Source organism: Oncorhynchus clarkii, chromosome 6 (genome assembly GCF_045791955.1).
Source record: "Oncorhynchus clarkii lewisi isolate Uvic-CL-2024 chromosome 6, UVic_Ocla_1.0, whole genome shotgun sequence".
NCBI lineage: Eukaryota > Metazoa > Chordata > Actinopteri > Salmoniformes > Salmonidae > Oncorhynchus > Oncorhynchus clarkii.
The window spans coordinates 25,765,532-25,776,575 of record NC_092152.1 but is presented as its reverse complement, the minus strand read 5'-3'; positions in this window follow the sequence as shown (position 1 = coordinate 25,776,575).

Here is an 11,044-nt window from a genome sequence, read left to right as displayed (position 1 = left end):
AGCAGTTTATTAGGCTACACATGAAATGTTATTAACGTTGTAGTGTCTTAGCTCTTATTACTAATTTATATAACAAGAAAGACTCCGAATACAAGAAAATGAACTGTAGCTTCAAAATTACTAAAACTAGTTAGTACAAGAATAACAGAGCAAAAGACTGCGCATGACCAAGGGCACTCCGCTCTTAAAGGGGACATCAGTAATTAACAGAACATAACAAACTCACAGGGTGGTGAAAGTGCACTTGATATGCTTGATGCTCCTTTAAATGTAGGTAACCTACCCGTACTGTATCTGTAAGGTGTTGGCTAGAGCGCACGTGCCAAGGCCAGAGTGGGCACGTTTGCTATATAACGACAGTTTGTGACAAAACCCATCAGTTGTGTTGAAAATGCGATCGGAACCCATTTAACTTATATTTTTCATTACATAGGAAATGTAACCTCAAAAGGTATTTGTATGTGCCCTATGTCATCATGCACAGACGTTTGTCCACAATAAGTCAGTTTGATGGAAACATCTCTATTGGGAAAATTTTATGTAGATTTTAGAATATTCGCATGAAAATCTGTCGCAAATTGGATGTAAACCTAGCTACTGACTTTTTTTTATCCACAGGCATTGCGATAATGATTTCTCGCGCAACACAATAGCAAGTGCATCATGCAACACGTTGATCATCTTGTGCATGCTGTTATCATTCGTAGGTGGGCCTACTAACAACATCCACATGATGGCTTGCATACGGTGAAAATAACAACCTGAACTGTAAAATCGATTAGACACCAACCTAGATAAACATTTAATAATTTGGGTCAATTGTCCTCTTGTCATGAACTTCTGTTTGAAACGCTTAGATAACCATACACAGTAGCTTGTAACATGGTCAGTTGGGAGATAAGGGCCTTAGGTCAAGCTCTGCAGCCACTTTTTCCATCTTCTCCAGTTCATGGCCAATATGTAAAATGTCTGCCCTCATGGACACCAGTGCAGTTTCATTGTTTGCAGATCCTCCCACACTGTGGTTCTTCTGCACCACCAGTGTGCAGTCATCACCAGGCAGCTTGTACTCCATCCTCCTGGCCCTTGTCCAGCTGCCATAACTCTGGATCCCTGCCAGCTCCAGGAAGGCCTTCATGGCCTCAGTGCTGCTGCAGCTCTCCTGATCTCTCACTGGGACCCCTAAGCAGTGAGCCAGGTGCTGGATGATGGGAGTGTGGCCAGTCAGCTCCCTGTACTGGGGTGCAGAAGGACAGGGCTGACCCTGGATCTGTCCTATCTCTGGAATAGAAAGGGGGTTGTCGTCACAGCCCTTTGGCCCTTCTGTTTCATCTCTATCCACACATAGCTTCTCTCCCCAGACTGTAGAGGGACATCCAGAGCCAGCAGCCTGACTATCTGGCTCTGGTGGCATATTGTTGGAAGAGTATGGATTGTTACCTATGATCATTCTCCACTGACTGCCCTGTTTGCTTAGCCAGGTCTGCTGAGAAGCCAGGTGGAAGCTCTCTGTGTCGTAGTAATGCTCTCTAATGGTGACCTCTTCGATACACCATGCCCCCTTCTCCTGCAGCCGTGCCTCGGTCTTCTCTCCCAGCTTGTACTGCAACTCCACGTTCACCCTGATGGACCCCTGGGGTCCCACCTCTTCACCTGTTCCTGCTAGTGGTCTGTTCAGCAACATCTAGCAAAGCAAGAGCCACACCAAGAGGTTCTGATAAGAGGAATCAGTGGTGCACCATCTCATAGTACAGCACAGATTACATGCCAGTTTTAAGCAGATTCAGTGTATGTTACAAATGGGCAAATATACTGTATATCTTGTGATAGTAGAATTATCATTTTAAGGTATACTGAATTATATTCTGGGTTGATATGGTTACAGCAGTTGTCTTACCTCTACAGCAGAGATCCTCAGCTTGAAGCACGAAGGAGAACCTGTCTGCCGTCCTCAGCTCACACACAGAATGAAGGTTTGTTGTTTTTAACCGTTTGAGCCTCTGCTGCTGGGTGACAAGAACCTAGGACGAATGAGCTAATGGCAGTCATGGCGTTATTAGAGTTTATAGTGAGTCCAAGCCACTGCCTTCTGGTGTTTAGTGTTTATGGATACTGCTTTGGTTGTCATGGAGAGGTCAGCTTAGTGGCCTAGTGGTAGCCTAGTGGTTAGATCATTGGACTAGTAACCAGAAGGTTGCAAAATCAAATCCCTGAGCTGACAAGATAAAAATCTGTCGTTCTGCACCTGAACAAGGCAGTTAACCCACTGTTCCTAGGCAGTCATTGAAAATAAGAATTTGTTCTTAACTGCCTAGTTAAATAGAACAGTAATCAGTAACCATGGTAGTGTTTGTCTGAAGTATGCCCCTCCTTTTTAGCTGATGTGTTGACAATGCCACAAGAGGGTGCTAGAGAATGAACATGAATGGCAGTGCACTGTTGATGTGGAATTGCAGCATACCTGTATGTCAGTACTGTATGCAACTTTACTTACTATGCATTGATTGAGGAGAGCAACAGGAGAGATTTCATGCTATTATCCGCTTGTTGTTTGTGAAGGTGCACAGGACCATGATCAGGAGAGGATCGGTCAGGAAAAACTCCTGGCCCTATAGGCTACTTTTCCTCTTGTGGTTTTATTAAGCCTAGTTATATATATTACACTTCAAAGGCAGTATGACAAGGTGAAAGACATAGTCTGAATGTTGATGCTCTTCATTTCTATATTGATGTCATTGAGTAGCCTATTTAGAGGATATGAGGTTACACTAGAAATTATCTTTGATTTTAAAGTGGTTGCATGTGGATAGACTTACTGCTCTCTTTTCTGTTTGAGTCCAGAGGAGGAGGAGATGGCACTGATTTAAGTATTCAAGATCAGAAACTAGGAAGATTACATAATTTACTATTCACTCGGTACAATACTTATTAAACGGATAGTCCGATTAGTTTTGTACTTCGATTTCCTTTGTTTAGCTTTTAAAATATATGGATGCTGATGGTGAAATGCAGTATCAATTTGTTTCCTAAATAGCAGGATAACATAACCAGAAGCAGCTAAAAACCTGAGTTTGTGGAATCTCATTCACTGAGCATTTGGTTAAGGAGCCATGCTGGCATTGAGCTGTCCCACATTACTCTGACTCTAAGTAACACAAAGTACATTTACTACCAGCAGCCCCTTTTCCTTCTCAGACTCCAGTTGAATGTTCTGTTTAATGTTCTGCAGTGTTATTGCTGCTGGCCCCATAGTGTTAAAATATGCATCTGCAGGGGGAGATATACAGCTGTGCTACAGCTAGAGGCCAATGCAGACAGTGTTAGTGTTTTGTGAGCTTGGGTCCAAATTGTTCATCTGGGAATGAATTGGACTAAAATGGAGTAAATGGCAGGGAGGCCTCCCCACATCTATCATCTGGGTTTAAATGGTTCTCTATCACTTTTACAGCAGTGGGTTTCACAGTTGTCAGCAGTGGATATCCCACAGTTTGTATTCAATAGTTTTCCAGTGTTTAATTGCTAAAAAATGTGTTTCTACTAAGCCTAGTAGTCTTGGGAGTTCATCGCTTTGAAGTGGATAAAGATTTGTATCTTAATTTAGATCTACTGTTCTAGCTTATTTTATTAGTGATGCTCTACTTATGCCATACCACAAGGCCACATATTATGTAAATGTATTCAATCTTAATTATATGGTTTGAAAATTGAGGCCTATTCTCATCTGAGAGTGCTGACTCCATTCTAACTTTCTTTACCATAGAAGGGTTTGGCAACCCTGAAAATGTGTACAGTAAAAGTATGTTTTTTAATTTGTTTATGCTTTGTTTGGCATTATATTATGAAATATCATCACTGTTTAGTTACATGTCAGCACCAGTCCAGTTGACAGAGTATATTGAACAAAAATATAATCACAACATGTAAAGTGTTGATCCCATGTTTCATGAGCTAAAATAAAAGATCCCAGAAATATTCCATATGCACAAAAAGCTTATTTCTCTCAAATTATGTGCATAAATTTGTTTACATCCCTGTAAGTGAGCATTTCTCATTTGCCAAGATAATCCCTCCACCTGACAGGTGTTGCATATCAAGAAGCTGAGTAAACAGCATGATTATTACACAGGTGCACCTTGTGCTGGGGGGGGCAATGGAAGGCCACTAAAATGTACAGTTTTGTCACACAACACAATGGCACAGATGTTTTCAAGTTTTGAGGGAGCATGCAATTGGCATGCTGACTGCAGGAATGTCCACCAGAGCTGTTGCCAGATAATTTTATGTTAATTTCTCTACCATAAGCCGCCTCCAACGTTGTTTTAGAAAATTTGGCACTATGTCCAGCTGGTCTCACAACCACAGACCACATGACACCACGCAAGCCCATTACCTCCACATCCGGCTTATTCACCTGCGGGATCGTCTGAGACCAGCCACCCTGACAGCTTATGGAACTGAGGTGTATTTATGTCTGTAATAAAGCCCTTTTGTGGGGAAAAACTAATTCTGATTGGCTGGGCCTGGCTCCCCAGTAGGTCGGCCTGGCTGCGCCCCTGCTCAGTCATGTGAAATCCATAGATTAGTGCCTAATACATTTATTTCAATTGTCTGATTTCCTCATATGAACTGAAACTAAAATCAATGACATTGTTGCATGTTGCGTTTATATTTTTGTTCAGTATAGATGTAAATGTTTTTTTAGTCATAGTTGAGGTTGCATACTAAGTCAGTTAATAGATAATAAAATTGATAGTGTCGTAGCAGTAAAAGTTTATCCTGAAATAACACTTTAAATCTTTCTGTGCAGTGAAATATAAGATTAAAACGTATCACACAATGAAAGTCCAGGAAACCCTGTAGTGGTGTGTTATTTAGCTAACAGCTGTGATTTAAATAACCTAAGCACACACTCTGAGTGTGATGTACTGGCCATGGTTGGTCTAAACATTACATACTGTAAACATTATGTTTGGATCTAACAGACCTGCTCAAGCTAGCTATCCAGGCCTGGGTTACAGTGAATGGCAGTTGTGGTTGGGTCTCCCTATTAGTCACTTACGATTCCATCGTGTTTTTCATTAGATTTCTTTTGTCCAATTTTATTTATGAGATCAGTATACAAGTCTTTTTTTATTGTATTATCATTCCAGCTTTCAGCTCAAAGATGAGTAGGCATTATAGACCTACTGTATGTATTGTTATAGTAGCTTAATCATGGAACAACTGGCAGTGTATGTAGCCAGTGTATTATGGAGTTGGATTTATGTTTGGCTGACATTTTAAAATATTTATTTCAGGACCTCAGAGGAACAGTAACTAGTGTTCTAGCAGTTCTTTACACTATACCAGGAGACTAGGAGACTCATATTGACTAAAATTTATGTATTTTCTCTGGGTAATTTGTGACATCTTAATTCAAAACTCATCATCTGGTCATCTGGATTCGACGGGATGGAAAGTGGGACTTCCACTGTTAAAAGTAAAACAATCATATGCTAATTAAGTATATTATATATATATGTTTGATTCAGATGTAGCTTTATGATAAAAATCCTTGATAACCACATAACAGGGGAATAGGCCTAAACCTCCCTTCGTACCTCATCTTGGTCTGTTTTTATTTACTATCTCTGGACTCTGACTGTGCAGTTTTATAACAATGTTATTGCATATCTCCTGTGGCCCATACTGACAAACTCTCACTGTTAGAGCACAGCATAGCTTTTGTGAGAGTGTGGCCAAATATGGAAGACATGAAAGGCTAAGTAGTATCCATGCATGAATCCATGCTCTGCTTATCAGTGTCCGAGCTCTGCCCAAGCCTAAGGAGTATAAGAAATAGCCATTGGGCCTAGATGTTAAATTGCGGTTGGCCTTTTCCAGTACAGTATGTTTATGGGTCCTGCTGGTGCAATATATCTGATGGCACTTAATGAAGGGGTTCATTTCTCTGGTTATTCCACTTTGATAGTTGGTGACATTAAAAAGGTGTCCTGATTTCATAAACCTGATGTTAGCACTTTTTCCAGTCACATTTTCCATATTTTCTGTAAACCACGTTTTATTTGTCATTTTCAGATGTGTACTTGTTGTTGTTCAGTGAAACAGGCATTACTTATGGCCTTCTTAACAGGAGGACTGGTTGTGCTGAAATTATAGGCATGATGCCACCCTCCAATTTTGCCTGTTACATCCTTATTAGACCTCTATTCAGCGCTATTCAATGTGGCTCTATTGGTTCACCCCATTCCTGTCTTTAGTACTCTCCTAAGATGTATATGTATCATCAGTACATGCATGATAACATTGAAGTGGCTGAAGGTTTGTGTTAGTACCATAGCAAAGTAGATAGAAAGCATTACCCTAATAGTGATCTACCATGTCATAAATTCATGGAGTTAATATTTTGAGACAATCAGTCATTGATATTGCATGAATGAAAGCTGTAAATGTTAGGTATGAACAAGGAACAAGGGATAGTACTAACAGTATTTATTCGCCTTTGACAGACAGAGTTATTGCAGCAATGTGCAAAAAAATCATGAATGGTTCACTGATGTGAATTCACATCTAAAGATATGAGCTCATTCACCACTGGCACATTAAAACATCACTTTGATTTGGATGTTAGGCTGTACAGTTTAAATTAGCTGTTGAATTAAAACCATTGTTTAACCGCTCTGTGTCATCTTTCACGTTTTGCCTGAATTGCCCAAACCCTCACAACCGCAAATATATGTTTGACTGATGTTGGGATGTCACGCAAACCCAAAGATGGAGTGGAATGTTATTGTCCATTTTTTTAGTTAACATGTTATTGTTATTTATTGTTTAACTTTTCTCAGACCATTTCCACAATTACACAAATTCCAACCCCATTGGGAATAGATACTGATGTAGGCTATTAAACGATTTGGAAATGTTAAATCCCATGTCATCATAACCATATGTCAGCTGTGCCCCAGAATCATGTAGCCCACATCACGCCAACCATTTGCACAATACCCTCGTGTAGAAGGGTGGATGACCTCACTTGCTTTCGTAAGAGTGCATTTCAGACTACTTATCATTTTTACATGACAGAATAAGAGGGTAAGATGGAGACGCCTCCATCTCTCCCTCACATTCCATCAGGTAGGCCTAATTTACAACTGTATTATACTGTAATAGAAACACTTTGTCCAAAGGACTGATTTTTGGCTTCTACAGCATCTCTTCCTGTGGATGCGTATAGTGATGATGGCTGGTGATTCAATGAATGTGTGACTTGTTGATTTGTTGTCTTAATTTCATGCATAGGCTATTCCATTTCCTGCAAGTCAGTTTATGGCTGATGAGAGACATATTTACAACAAAATGCAAAAATAAATAAAGAGTAATCTCTTAAAACCATCAAGATGAGTTACTTCCTGCTACATTTGTGCTAGGTTTGTAATGGTGTGCTTAGATGTTTCCAGTAAGGCATACAAGTTTTTTTTTTGTTTTTGTTTCAGACAGTACGACCCACAGTCCCCTAACAGTACGACCCTACAGTATTAGTCCTCACTGGACCTGTCCAGGTCAGAGCATTTGCCCGTGTCAAATTATAAATGTAGTCCATAAATCTGATTCCGTCTGAAGTTTATGAAGTTTTGCTCAAAAACTGTCTGCATTACCTCAGTGACTGGGTGTAGTAAAAGCTACAGCCCTCCTGGCTCTGTACAGGCTGGGATGGAGAGAACCATGGGCTGCGCGTAAGTTTCCAACACTTCCAGTAAACCCGCAGACCTTCAGCTGTGTAGCACTGCTGTCAAGACCCATAGCACATTCATGTTGTTTCAGTCCCTATTAGCTGCATGCAACCTGCTGGGTTACAGTGTGACTGAAAACAGCAGCACTTTCTGCTCTAAAACTGATACTTTGGACATTGAAATAGGTCAAGAAAAGGGTTCCATACAGGGTCTTACACTGTAGATCTTGTATCCTCTCTTTTTCCACATTCCTGGAATTCATGTGATCATTTTACAAGTGTTATTTCCATTTCGAGGGAGATGTGGTTCATGCGTTTTATTGGACTTGCAACTGTCATGGGAACACTTGTGAAAACGGGATTTAATACAACAATGTGCTCAATGTTAGCAACAGACTAAGAGGTGATTGCAAATTCTTGTGACAAATATATTTGTTTTATCTGTAACATGTCGGTATACCATTGAAAAGTCACCTCTAAAGGGTACAACAACAGTGTACACTATATATATGTCCTAACCTCTCTTCTCCTTTTGGTCATCCGGCGTCAGTTAGCATGATTGGGCTAAAGGTAATAGTTCAAGCAGGCACACTGATGACAAAAACAAAGAGTTCCTTCTGACTTTTCTAATACAGGGAAAGCCAGCACAGTGCTACAGACAGGTCACCCTGTGGAAGTTAAAAACGTGGAAAAATACTGACATCATACACCCCCAAAATCTGGAAGGGAACAAACAACTGAAGACAGGAGCTGCACAGAGGTCAATAAATCATTGAGTTTATTGAGGATTTAAGGAAGTGGGATGAAAGCAGAGTCTCAGCATTAGAATTAAATGCACTTTAAACTTGTCATATTTTATTGTGAATGCTTATTCGAAGCCATATAATGCATTAATAGCTGTCTCGTTCTGGAAGGTTGATACTTTTCCTGGAACTGAATGACCTATGCTCTCTTTAATCTCTGTCATTTAGATCTCCAGATAGACTTGGATCGCAAGACATGGTAGGACTGTAAGAGGTTGCTTTCTGCATCACACCCTGCTCTAACTTTTAGAAGAAGTATACGATTGAATTAAACCCGGGACAGAGTTTCCACACAGAAAATTGCACAGAAGTGGGTTGGAAGAACTTGAAACAGTGGTCATGGCATCAGTTTTTACCCCAGGCTTAAAAGCTATTAGTAGATCTACACATCACCACAATTTGAAGCTCAGTTCCATGGTTTTGGTCTTAGGGAAAGCTGAATTATTCCACATTTGATACCCATGAATGCAATAAACAACTAAGAATATTTAATCTTCAACCAGCTATACTATATTAGCCTATATACTATGTGTGACTCTGCTTCTAAATGTTTCCAATGACTACCACATTGATGATAATACTTCTGTGACAATAATTTGGTTTGGTTTGGATATACATATGGAACAATATATTGGTTAGGTTTTTATTGCAATCACAATTTATTATTATAATTATTCCATCCATGTTGTTTTAAATTGTGTTTTTGCTGACTTGCAGTAAGTCAGTGAAGTGTACCATTCTGCTCACTATTCAGCGACATGCTGTATGCCACCTCTATGGGAAAAGCTCTGCTCCATGTCAAAGCCAGTCTCCTTTTCCCAGGCTGATGTACATTATAGGTCTATTTGGCTATATATGAAAATAAAGGTCAAAGAAATAGACAGTCTCTAATATTACCAGACTATGGCTGAGGAATGTTCTTCACATGGTACAATTAAGAGTGGAAAAAGGTACCCTTTGGCTTAATTTCACATGTCTATATGAAAATAGGCACATAACATCAGAGTACTTTGCAGTAAATGATCTTGGTAAAGTTGTGAGGCCTATAGACTTTCTTGACAGAAGCCTCCTTCAACAACTATTGATGCCTGATGCCTCTCAACAACATGCCTATGGGATCACATTGTCCATGCATGTCTCAATCTGTGGTCTCTCTAAATGACCCCATAACTGTCTGCCATGCCAGCTTTGACATTTTTATTTGACATTGTGCTGCATTAATGCTTTCAGATTTCATATGGGCATTTCTTTGTTGCATTTTTGGGAAAACATTTAAACATAAGCCTAACTATGGTCTACACCAGTGAAACACCAACAGAACATACCTGTGCTGGTAGATCAATTGCTCCTCTGTTTCGCTGAAACATTGCCTCAGATCAGAACCTGTCTGCAAATGCTGTATCATACCATGATTGTTGTCTCAAAAAAACAGGCCCCTCGTCAGCTTGATTCTGCCTTCACTAGCGTGCTCAGCTAAGACTCTACTGGACTGCAGGGCAGAGACGCTGTCTTTCTCATGATACAGTACCTTTGTGAAAGCTGCAGGGCAGAGACATGAAATAGATGGAAAGATAGGAGAAGTAGAGGTGAGGGGTAATCCAGACGCCAATAGAAAAACATGACCCTTTAATCAAGGTATGTCTGACTACCTGTGGATTTTGTGTAAATGAAGAAGGATGGCAAGCTCATTGTGGAGTGATGCTCATCAGGTGGAGGGGAGAGGGAGCAAGAGGGAGATGGAGAGAACAATATAGATACAATGGGGCAAAAAAGTATTTAGTCAGCCACCAATTGTGCAAGTTCTCCTTAAAAAGATGAGAGTGGCCTGTAATTTTCATCATCATCACTTCAACTATGACAGACAAAATGAGAAAAAAAATCCAGAAAATCACATTGTAGGATTTTTTATGAATTTATTTGCAAATTATGGTGGAAAATAAGTATTTGGTCAATAACAAAAGTTTATCTCAATACTTTGTTATATACCCTTTGTTGGCAATGACAGAGGTCAAACGTTTTCTGTAAGTCTTCACAAGGTTTTCACACACTGTTGCTGGTATTTTGGCCCATTCCTCCATGCAGATCTCCTCTAGAGCAGTGATGTTTTGGGGCTGTTGCTGGGCAACACGGACTTTGAACTCCCTCCAAAGATTTTCTATGGGGTTGAGATCTGGAGACTGGCTAGGCCACTCCAGGACATTGAAATGCTTCTTACGAAGCCACTCATTCGTTGGCTGGGCGGTGTGCTTGGGATCATTGTCATGCTGAAAGACCCAGCCACGTTTCATCTTCAATGCCCTTGCTGATGGAAGGAGGTTTTCACTCAAAATGTCACGATACATGGCCCCATTCATTCTTTCCTTTACACGGATCAGTCGTCCTGGTCCCTTTGCAGAAAAACAGCCCCAAAGCATGATGTTTCCACCCCCATGCTTCACAGTAGGTATGGTGTTCTTTGGATGCAACTCAGCATTCTTTGTCCTCCAAACACGACGAGTTGAGTTTTTACCAA